The sequence below is a fragment of the Fukomys damarensis genome, unplaced genomic scaffold, assembly GCF_012274545.1.
Source record: "Fukomys damarensis isolate Sample0158 unplaced genomic scaffold, DMR_v1.0_HiC HiC_scaffold_21, whole genome shotgun sequence".
In the NCBI taxonomy this organism is placed as follows: domain Eukaryota; kingdom Metazoa; phylum Chordata; class Mammalia; order Rodentia; family Bathyergidae; genus Fukomys; species Fukomys damarensis.
In genome coordinates, this window is record NW_022900933.1 from 24,706,417 (window position 1) to 24,717,289 (window position 10,873).

Genomic DNA, 10,873 nt, shown 5'->3' on the forward strand with positions numbered 1-10,873 from the left:
TTTTTTTGAGAAGGGTCTTGTTATGTAGTTCAGAGTGAACTTGAACTCACAGCAGTCCTCCTGTCTCCCTCCCAAGTGTGAAGTACCTCACCCGGCCTCCAATAAATCTTTGTCTACTCCAGGATTCAAAACTATTCTGTTATGGGTTTTTCCCTCTAAATTAAAGTTTGTCTTATGTTTAAGTTTATGATCCATCTTTTTAGTGTAGGAAATAATGTAGTATCTCAAATAATTTTCCAGATGAATACATAGTGATTCCATAGTCATTTGTTAAGCCCCATTGTTTTCCTCACCAAATTATCTTAGAACTATTTCTGAAGAATAATTATCCATATATGTGGTTTGCATTGATCTGTTTGATTGTGCTTAGAGGAATTGGCATGAGATTTTTATCCCTGGGACACAACCCTAGACAACCATGATTTGAAGGAAGAGAGGTTAAATTGATTCACCATCTTAAGAGATTCAGTCTGTGGTCAGGTGATCCAAAGGCAGAAACCTCATAGTAGAGGGTACTGTGAGGTAAAGATGCTTAGTTCAGGGCAGCAGGAATTCCCAGGTAGGAGAAGGACCAGACCACAAGGCCACACCTCCATAACCAATCAGATGCACCTAGAAATGGGCACCATCGATCTGCAGGAACAGCGATTAGTCACAAAGGATCCACTTCCGAAAACAAAATTAGTGCCTTATTAAACAGGTCCCAAGGGTGATTGTGTCTCTCTTTCACGAGTGAAGACTCAAATGGAAGAGACCATCTTTGAAGCGGGAAGAACTGGTCTTCATCAAATCCCAAATCAGCTGGCAGCTGGATCTTGTGCTTCCCAGGCTCTAAGATACTAAGAAATAAATTTCTGATGTGCATAATTTCACTCTGAGGTGTTTTTCTAGAACCACCTAAACAGAATAAGGTATGTATCAACACAATGAGTATTATAGAAGCCCAATTAGTATATAGAAAACACAATTGGTATGTTTGATTCCTAGTCAAACACAAAAAGACGCCAACTGAATTAGAGAATCTGAAATGAATTACCTTATTTTTCTTCTTTATTATTTAAATGAAATATCCCTATTTTCTGTAGCTGATTATTCTGCCATTTTTCATGTCTTTCTCTGTCATAGCCCATTTATAATTTTTCCTATTTTTCTTGCACATATTTTCCATTGCTATACTTTTTTACTCAGAACCTAGATCATATGAGCGGATGAATATTTTTTTTAAATGAGATTATCAACCCATATAGTGCTATCCTTCAGTTAGCACCTTATTTCTTTTGATCATTCATGATCAAACTACTTGAAAAATCTTTTCATGGTTTCGAGTCTGCTCATTGTCCCTATCTTAATTTCAAACTGGCTTTAAACAGGATCACTATATCAAAACTCTTCTAACTAAAATGACAACTACCTTTTAATAGGTGATCTCAAGGCCACTTGCCATTTTTTTCATATTTATCCAAATTAATGATTTGAATATATTATTACTTTCTTGTCTTTTGAAATGCTTTTATTTTCTGGCTTTGCGAATAGCTTTCTGCCACCTTATTTCTTATCCTCTAGATTTTACTTAAAATTTTCTTTATGATATGTTTTACCTATATCTAAACATAGAAATTTAAGTAGTACTTTTTAAAGATTCTTTTAGTCTTTATATATTTTTCAGGTGAGGCTTATAAGCCAAAATCTATCTGTTGATAATACCTTTAGGCGACCTAGCAATTATTCTTCAACTTCAAATTCATGTGCTCATCTACAGAAATCTCTGCATCCATAGCTCAAAGTGACCTTAATTTGAATTCTTTCTAAATTCGGACTCTTTCATGTAGTCCATCTCTAGATAAAATGTCCACTTTGATATCAATTTAAATTTTCCTAATCCTCAATTTCTCCCAATATGTTAAAATCCTATTGATTCGAAATACTGAATACTTTTAAATATTGTTTTTCCTTATCAACATTGCTACTATTTAGAGTTATTTCGATCTTCTTTATTCCTTACCACATTTTTCCTCTGATTCCTTTCTTAGCTCCTCAGTTTTATTCCTCATTCTTCTGAACATATCTTACATTTCTTAAAATCAGTTTATTCAATTTCCAAGAATTGAGAGTTGGGTCTGATTTTTTAAAATCTATTTTAAATTAATATACCATGCTATTCAAGACCCCAAATTTTCCTCTTTTGTCTTATATTGTTTTATTTATATATTTTTGATAGGATCTTGCAATGGAGATATGCTTGTCTTAAATTGACTGTGAAGCTAAGGCTGGCCTGGAACTTGTGGCAATCCTCCTGCTTCTGCCTCCCCTTTGCTGCAATTATAGGTGCATGCCGCCTAACCTGCTTTTTTATTTGAATCCCTTTGATGTACTGCAATCCATTCTTTCACAGCTTAGTGCTTTCATAAATAATGTTATCTACAAGGAAGTTAATCAGCCTTGCTAAAATAATGGTTGTAGAGCAAACATTATCTGAATGCAGTGGCTTAGAATAAAAATAAATTGGTCTGACCTATAATTTTGCAGATCAGCTGAGGTATCACTGACCTTAGTAAGTGTCCAGATTTTGGTTGGATTGAAGCTGCCTGTAGACTTCTTCTGAGTCTGGAGTCAGACCAAAGCAGCCATAATCTTCCAAGCAGAAGGCAGATTCACAAGGGAGAACAGTGACACGTGGTGACACTCAGGCCTCAGCTCACAAGTAGAAAACGCTCATCTGTTCATGTTTCACTGATAACAGTCAAACACATATTCAAGCACAAAATGTCCAGGGAAGAGAATGTCACCTGCCTATTCTACTGGGAAATACTATGAAGTTATGTGGCAAAGAGCATGGCTGTCACTCCCTTAACAGCCTAGGAGATGACAGGGAGGGAATGATGCAGTCTGTGCCATCAAGATGAACATTTCTACTCTATTTAACCCTTGGGATCAGTTCTACTCTTGAATATTCTTCCACTGGGCTTTTTGATGGGACCTCTTCTCTCAATTCATTTGCAGTGGGGGAAAGAGGCTCGTTCTCGGTGTGTTCACCTCACCCTACGCTGTAATGTACAGCAAGCACTCCAGCATGCATTGTCATTGGCGGTTGACCACTTTTCTGTCTGTAGAGTGGAAATCTGCTTAGATCACACTGACTCCGCGATATCAGCAGAGAGTGGACCTACCGCAGCAGTGGTTACCACAGCAGTAACTTGGAAGTGTTAAATAAATAACAGGCTGAATTCATGAATGAACGCCTCATCTGTATTTGATCGATTTCATGTCAAATTTATCTATGAAGAAAAATGCAAACCCATACAAGTTAGAAAAGTCTAATATACCCAACTCACTTGACTAGGTTAGGAAATTAGTGTTCTGACTACATGTGTGTACAGATGGAAGAGTTAGACATCTATAATTCATTTACTATAAATATGTGGAGGAAAGAAAAAAGAAGGATCAGGCTACAAAAACAAAATCTGTAAAAGGAAAAAGATAAGAACCAGATATTGTGACAAATGAAAACTGCACCTTCATATATTTAAAATACATTCAGTGTTTCATAGAGACTGGATGTATTTGATCATTTTACTTAAACTTCTCTACTTAATATGGTGGTATGAGGACAGAAGAATAAGAAGAGGCTATACCAAATTTTAGATAATAACACCATGATTTGGGGCAAATAGTTGAGAAGCATCTTTGGATGCTTATTATTTTGCATTTATAGCAAATGTTGAAATTTAAAGCAACCCTACAACAACAGAGATGTGTTTCTGTCTCTAGCTTACAAACAGGGATATAAATGTTAGATACTTAACACTAGCTATCAGTAACATTGAACTGTTCCTCACAGAGTAAAAAGTATCCAATACATTTTATTTTTCATATAGTTTGTGCATATTTTTAAAATTTAAAGAATTCTGGACTTAAGCAATTTTTCAGTTGAAATGCTGAGAAAATGTGTTAGAAGTCTCATGAAATTTAAAATATTCCTCTTTCTGTTCATTGCTCTCTCTGAAGCTCATGGATGTTTTTACAACTCCAGGGTCAATAGCCAAAGTAAAGAGGCAAGTGAAACCTTACCTCATTTAAGTTTTCTTAAAAGATAACTGCTTTCATCCTCTATTCATTTCTAGTCCTTGGATCTGGACTTTAGCATGAACATATTCTTGGCGATTACTGTCACCTGGAATGACTTTTATCTTTCTTTTCCAACGGGCCTTTTCTCCAGCCCTCATTATTCACCGAATAACAAGATGGCTTCCTCTCGTTAACACTTTTTACCTCCATTCCTCTCCACAGTGATTTATTATCATCACATGCTGTGTATTCTGGCAAAACTCTCCCTTTGATTTGTCCATTGAGATGAGGTATGATCCATGTAGACTCTCAAAAGGACATTTCCACGTGTATGAGGATAGTTTCCAAAGACAAAAGCACTCACGATAGCCATTAATTAACACATTTTAACCATTTCTTTTTGTTTAAGGTGTAATTTTCTTTGTAATGGGGTTTAATGAAGAATAAACCAAGTCTCTCCCTTGAGAAATAACTCAGTTTCTCTAACAATACTTGAATACCCATGCAAAAAGGCAACACATTATATAAAAAAAATGCAAAGTGTGCTCACTTCACAGGTTCTGTCCCTTATAATGGAGTTATGGCAATGTACTAAAAAGACAAAAAAATGCATTCTGTTTCATGTTTTGTATTCTAGTAGGGAATATAAATACTGAAAATGTGAAAAACAGCAACCTACTCAGGAAGTTAATAAGTGCTATGGAAAAACATACCGGCAAAGGTTGCATAGAAAGTGCTGGGTTTATATGGTTACAATTTTAGATGGACGGACAGGGCAAAGTGTGTTGAGAAAATAGCATGTGGCAGACACTGCCGACGGGCCGATGACCTTGACATAGGTGTACTTGTTTTGCTTCTCTTCCAGAAACGGAATAGATAAGTGGGCTGCAGCACCATGTGAGTCTAGAGAATTATTTCATGAATCCAGAGAATGATAGAAAATATGGCAAAAAAAAATTTTTTTTTCAACAAATGGGCAATTTTTGAGGGTCTTTTGTTAATGTTAGTTGTTCCCTGACTTGGTTTATGGGAAATGGGAAGGCATAAGCAGAAGACGTTTGCCAAAGTTGAGTTAGGACAATACAGTGATAACCCAGGTTAGTGTGAGGATAGAGGCTTGGATTTAGATGACCAGAAAGTATGCCGTGAGGAACTGGAGATGGGCTTCCTAGAGGTGGTAAGAAATTCTAGATATATTAGGAGGGGCCAAGATTGTTTTAGGATCGATGGTATGTGATGTCTGAGAAGACCAGAAATTATTTCAAGTTTTTGTTTTGGGTTTTGTTTTTTTTTTAATCAAAACTACCTAAAACAGGAAGTCCTAAAGGAATGCTCTTTTTCTGGAGTAGAGATAGCGTGATATTATTGAAATGATTACATTGTAGTCATTGCTGAGCTTACTCCGAAATTTTGAAAAAATTTAGATGAGTTAGGCCTAAACTGAGCTTTTAGAGGGGCCGGGGATTTAGCTCAGTGGTGCCACCGCCTGCCTCACAGCTCGAGGGTCCCGAGTTTGATCCCCTGTACCAAAAAATTAAATCAAATTAAATCTTTCAGAAATCACTAGAATTTAGTTGGACACCAGCCCAGATACATGTTACCAATTAGCCAAATGCCATGAAAAGAAGAAATAAAACTAAAACTAAATATATAGATAGAGATAGAGATAGATATAGCCCGTGTTTGTGTAATTCTAATAATAGAGTTCCAGACCAGAAATATGAGGAGCTAAAATAACCAAAAAAACAAAAAGGCCACATAAATTACTTAAGGTTTTTAACTATTAGTATTTGAATCAGTAGACTTAGTAAGGAGTTCCCCCTCACAATGTGGGTGTGAACCATTCATTCAGCGGAGGGTGTGAATGGAATCAAAAGGTTGGGGGAAGGACAGAGTTGCTTTGTGGTAGAACTGTACCATCCCTTAGCCACAGATGCGCCTGGTTCTCAGGTCTTCCCACTCAGACTGGGACTTATACCTCTGGCTTGCCGGGTTTTCAGGACTTCGGGCATGGACTGGAACTATACCACTGGTTTTCCCAACTTCTTATTCTCAATGATTATGTGACTTGATCCCTGGATAATTTGGTCACCATTTAAAAAGTGCAGTTATTAGTCACCTCTTAATTTATTAGGCAGGTTGGCATGTTTTCTTCTATTTATAATTGCACTTATGTTTCTAATTTACCTAAAAAGTAAACACTCAGATTTCTCCTAATAAGATGTGAATAGCTATGAATTAATAAACAAATGTATCAAAAGAGCTACTTTGTTTACTTTTACTATTCATTAATTAAACAGCAGGCGCTTTAAGCCAGTGTATAATGTGTTAGTGTGTTAGTTACCTTTTTTTTTGGTACCGGGGATTGAACTTGGGTCCTTGCGCTTGCAAGGCAGGGCACAGAACCACTGAGCTAAATCCCCGGCCCTAGTTACCTTTTTAGTAGATACGGTGTTACACAAGGACTTTGTATATTCAATGTCTTTTGTTTTCTAAAGGAAAACTTCTGTTACATGTATGTATATTCCTTAACAAAGCTATGTTTTAAAGTCTTTGACCATTGGAAAAAAGAAGACAAAAGGGGCTAAGGAGTTAGCTCTGTGGTGCTCCCGCCTGCCTTGCAAGAGTAAAGTTCCAAGCTATCGATGGTACAAAAAAAAAAAAAAAGAAGAAGAAGAAGAAGAAGAAGAAGAAGAAGAAGAAGAAGAAGAAGAAGAAGAAGAAGAAGAAGAAGAAGAAGAAGAAGAAGACAGCGAAGTCCAGTGCTAATTTTTTATAATACTTTGTAATCTTTAGAAGGAAAGCACTCAAAGCAGTATATTTTTGTGCAATTAGGAAAGGCCATGTAATGTCAAATTTTTTTGCACTTGCAATTTTGCATACTTATGTAAATATATATTATACATATATGTGGCAAAGTTTATGTGTGTGTGAATACACAGTGTGAGAGAATGATTCTTCTTTGCAGATTGAAAGAATAATTTTCAAGGATCAAAGCTAGAAAACTACTGTTTGAATGATTCGTAGGAGAAGGTCTCCTTAAAGGTTTTTTTCTAAAATTCACTTTCAGAGCGGTACCTTTGAAAGGAACTAAACAGCTAAACAATTTAATCTAGCTTGTGACTCAGAAGAAACTCTTTACTACCACTCCCTTATGGGCAGGTAAATGTATTCTTCCTAGAAATTGGACTCATTCCTACGTGTTGTTGACTTTTGCACACCATGTTACAAATGTAGAGAGCTTCTTCAATGTGTCACCAAATTCCAAGGTGCAAGAAACTGAGCAATTGTGTATTTATTCACGCACAGTAACAGCCTCAGAACAGCGAAGTCACTGCAAAACACATCAGTTCTCTCCTTCATATGACTTAACTCTTAATTATCTTAAAACTGTATTTTCTTCAATCCAATTATCTATATTATTCGTGATGCAATTTTATAATGTTTCCATTAAATCAACAAAATGAAACTAAATAATTATACATTTGCTGATTCTTATTTCACATAATATAAGTATACAGATATTAAAACACAAAATGTTTTTAGATTTGCCCCTTTGGAAATAACTTTTTGGGTTGAGTATCATGATTTAAAATCTACAGGCTCCAAATTGTAGGTGACAATAAAATACTACTCTCTCAAATTCTACATTGACATCACATTTAATTGTATGCTTTTGATGTAAAATTGTGAAAAGCATTTTTAAATTCATTCTGCAGAAGTGTGTGTAAACCCTGTTTTAAAAGGTGGTACCCTTTCTATAATAGGGAGTCATACTACCAGAGAACAAATGTCTATTTTCACAAAACTTATAACATATTAGGGACACAAAATACCATGTTGCATGAAACAGATGAAGTATAAATGGGGATATATAAGAATTCATGATAAAGTAATATACTTCTTGTTTTTTTTTTCTCTTTTAGTTTATTGGTACATTTTCGGTATATGGTACAGTTACATTCATTATTAGGATCCTGTACCTTTACATGACAGGTCTTGGTTCTCATTTTTTCCCCTTGTCCTTGCCCTCCCTTCACCCTCTCCTCCCCTCACCATTTACAAACACTTTATTTCCATATTTTCATTTCCTAATATTTATTTCTTTTCCCTTATTACCTTTCCCTTACCCTTCCCATTTTCCCTACACCTTTAGCCCTTTTCTTCCTATTTCGCATTGTCAATTATCTCATTAGGGTCTTATGTACTATTATAGTTTTTCACACCAAGGAAACTATTTGGTATTTGCACATGTGTGACTTATTTATTTCACTTAGGAGTACATCCTCAATATACTTCTAATTAGGAAGTAAATGTTCTAAAATAAAGAAGAATTTTTCCGAAACCTTACACAGCAGATTGAATTTTTAGCCTTGTGAACATTAGCATAAGGCTGGGGTAGAAGAGGAGGAACATTATTTCTAAAGAACATTTCCGAGAGCTTTATTTCTTAAGAAAGAGCATGAAGAAAGAAAGTGCCGAACAGGATCAGGGAACCTCAGATGGTCCTTGGAGTACAATATACAAGAACTTAAACATCATAAGGAAGAAGCACACAGATATTTTGAATATTTCATATTCCAGCCTGAGGAATTGAAATTCTGTGATAACAAATTCTGTAATTATTTTCCTTCCAAAAGAAGTAGCTCTATGTAGATTGTTTTACTTATTATATTTATGCGATACCATAAAATATTAGCCATTTATATTACTTCTATTATAAGACAGATTGATACTACTTTAATGAAATCCATTCCATGACTAATACTTACGTAATATTTTGCAAACTCACTGTGGTTGTTTCATGTTTGATAACCATTTAAACTAAAATAAATGCATTCTACTAGATAAACCTAGTTATCATATGTTACAAACCTGGAAACTCTCAGAAAGATTAAATTACTGTCTAAAGTCACAGAACTACCATTCTTACCCATTTATTACAACTTAATCTCTGCTTCCTAGCAGAGCCATAGTATATGATGAATAAGACCAACATATTTCTGTTATTCAGATTCCTCAGCCAGATTTACCTTCTCTTCATGGATTATGAGTGCACCTTTTGCTTTAGCACAAGCACACAATCCCGCTCACTCACGATCCATAACATTGCCATCGGCAAGACCATGCAATCATGATTTCTCTTCTATGAGAAACCCAAGTATGACTACATTAAAGAGCGAGATAGAAGGTAGGTAATAGGAAACGGGGAAATAACTTCTCTTTTCAAATGGGGAGGAGACCATGACATGGAGGGAAACCTTTGGAGGGACAGAAGAGGTAGGGTGTGTGATGTACATGTGCCAACTCCCCACAATGAATGCAACTGTTATGCACTGCAAACATGTACTACTAGAAATAAAATTTAAGGGGGAAAAAAAAAACAGAATATGATGTTATAAGGAGACTGATGCACCGGATCAGAACTTGAGTACATAATCTCTAAATGTCTGAGTGTTTTGCTGAATTGATAAATTTTCCGACCATCAGTTGCTTTACCTGGATTACTCAAATTTTCATACTCCATTATCTTGAAAATCATTGTCAAGTCTACGGCACTATGATGCTGAATTTGCAATCAGCATGAAATGTAGCCTTTGGTTCAAGGTTCACTGTGGTCATTTTTAGAAAACAAAATAATTGAGGACTATTGCTGATTTTGGATATGTCTTCTTGCTATAGTTCAATTCTGACATAGTTAAAAGTAAAACAGAAAAAGTCCACATTAAACCAAAGATCAGTCACTAGCTGTCATTGTGATCTTGCATAATGTATCAGAAATTCAGCTTCTACACCTGTAAAAGTAGGACTGTCAAGACTAGAAATAACATATTTGAGAGATTCGTCATGTATCTGGCATTCAACTTACCAGAGATACTCTGTTATGCTGTAAGAGGACAGGTTTTGACATCAAACAGCTCACATGGTGGGCTCCCTAACACTTCATGTCACATTGCTCAAATTCTCTAAAATTTCAAAAGATAACAATTTCTAGGACTAATTATTTTGATAATAGTAAATAACTCTAATAATTATAACTGATAGTGACTACGCCTGTTCCAATGTGATGCACTTCTGTCTATACCATTGATATTTCATCCATTTGAAATAAATGTGTAATTTAAAATACTGGTCAATCTATAGGTCTGAATTGTGCATATACAGCTCTTTAGTGACATAACCAACAGAGTAGTCATTTTTGTAATGCTTTAACTCTGGCCCACTGAAAATTAGAGACCAAGTACAGAATGTTCCTAAGCAGTAAAAAGTCATTTTGAAAATGTTTACAGCTTTCTGAGAATCTTTTCTGATATGATGTAAATGATGTGAGGGAGAAAGTCATAAAATTTCTTTGTTTTAGTTCTGAACGTTCTGTGAAAGATGGCATGTCACGTCCATGGTTTAGTGGTGCATAACATTTAAGAAAAGTAACTATCATGTCTTTCAGCTGTGAGAAATCATATATGTTCTTACAAAACGTTAGTGTTTAAACACAGAAATATTAACATGTTCCTCGGAATCACACTATAATGACAGTCGGAGTAGGAAGCAATGCCCTTCTGGTGTCATTTTTCTTAAAACACTGCTCTCTTTCACTACTTAATCATAACCACACGCCTGTTAACTTTCTGTGTAAAATAGCTGGTAATACTTGCTCTGTACATGCCCGTTCCCACAGTTTATTTATTTTTGCCTAATGTTCATCTTAATGAATGCCTTATCTATTCTTCCCTAATCCTGCTACCTAGGAATGGAAAGCGATATCCAGCATGAGTAACTCTTGACCTTAATCTTAAGTGCATAGCAG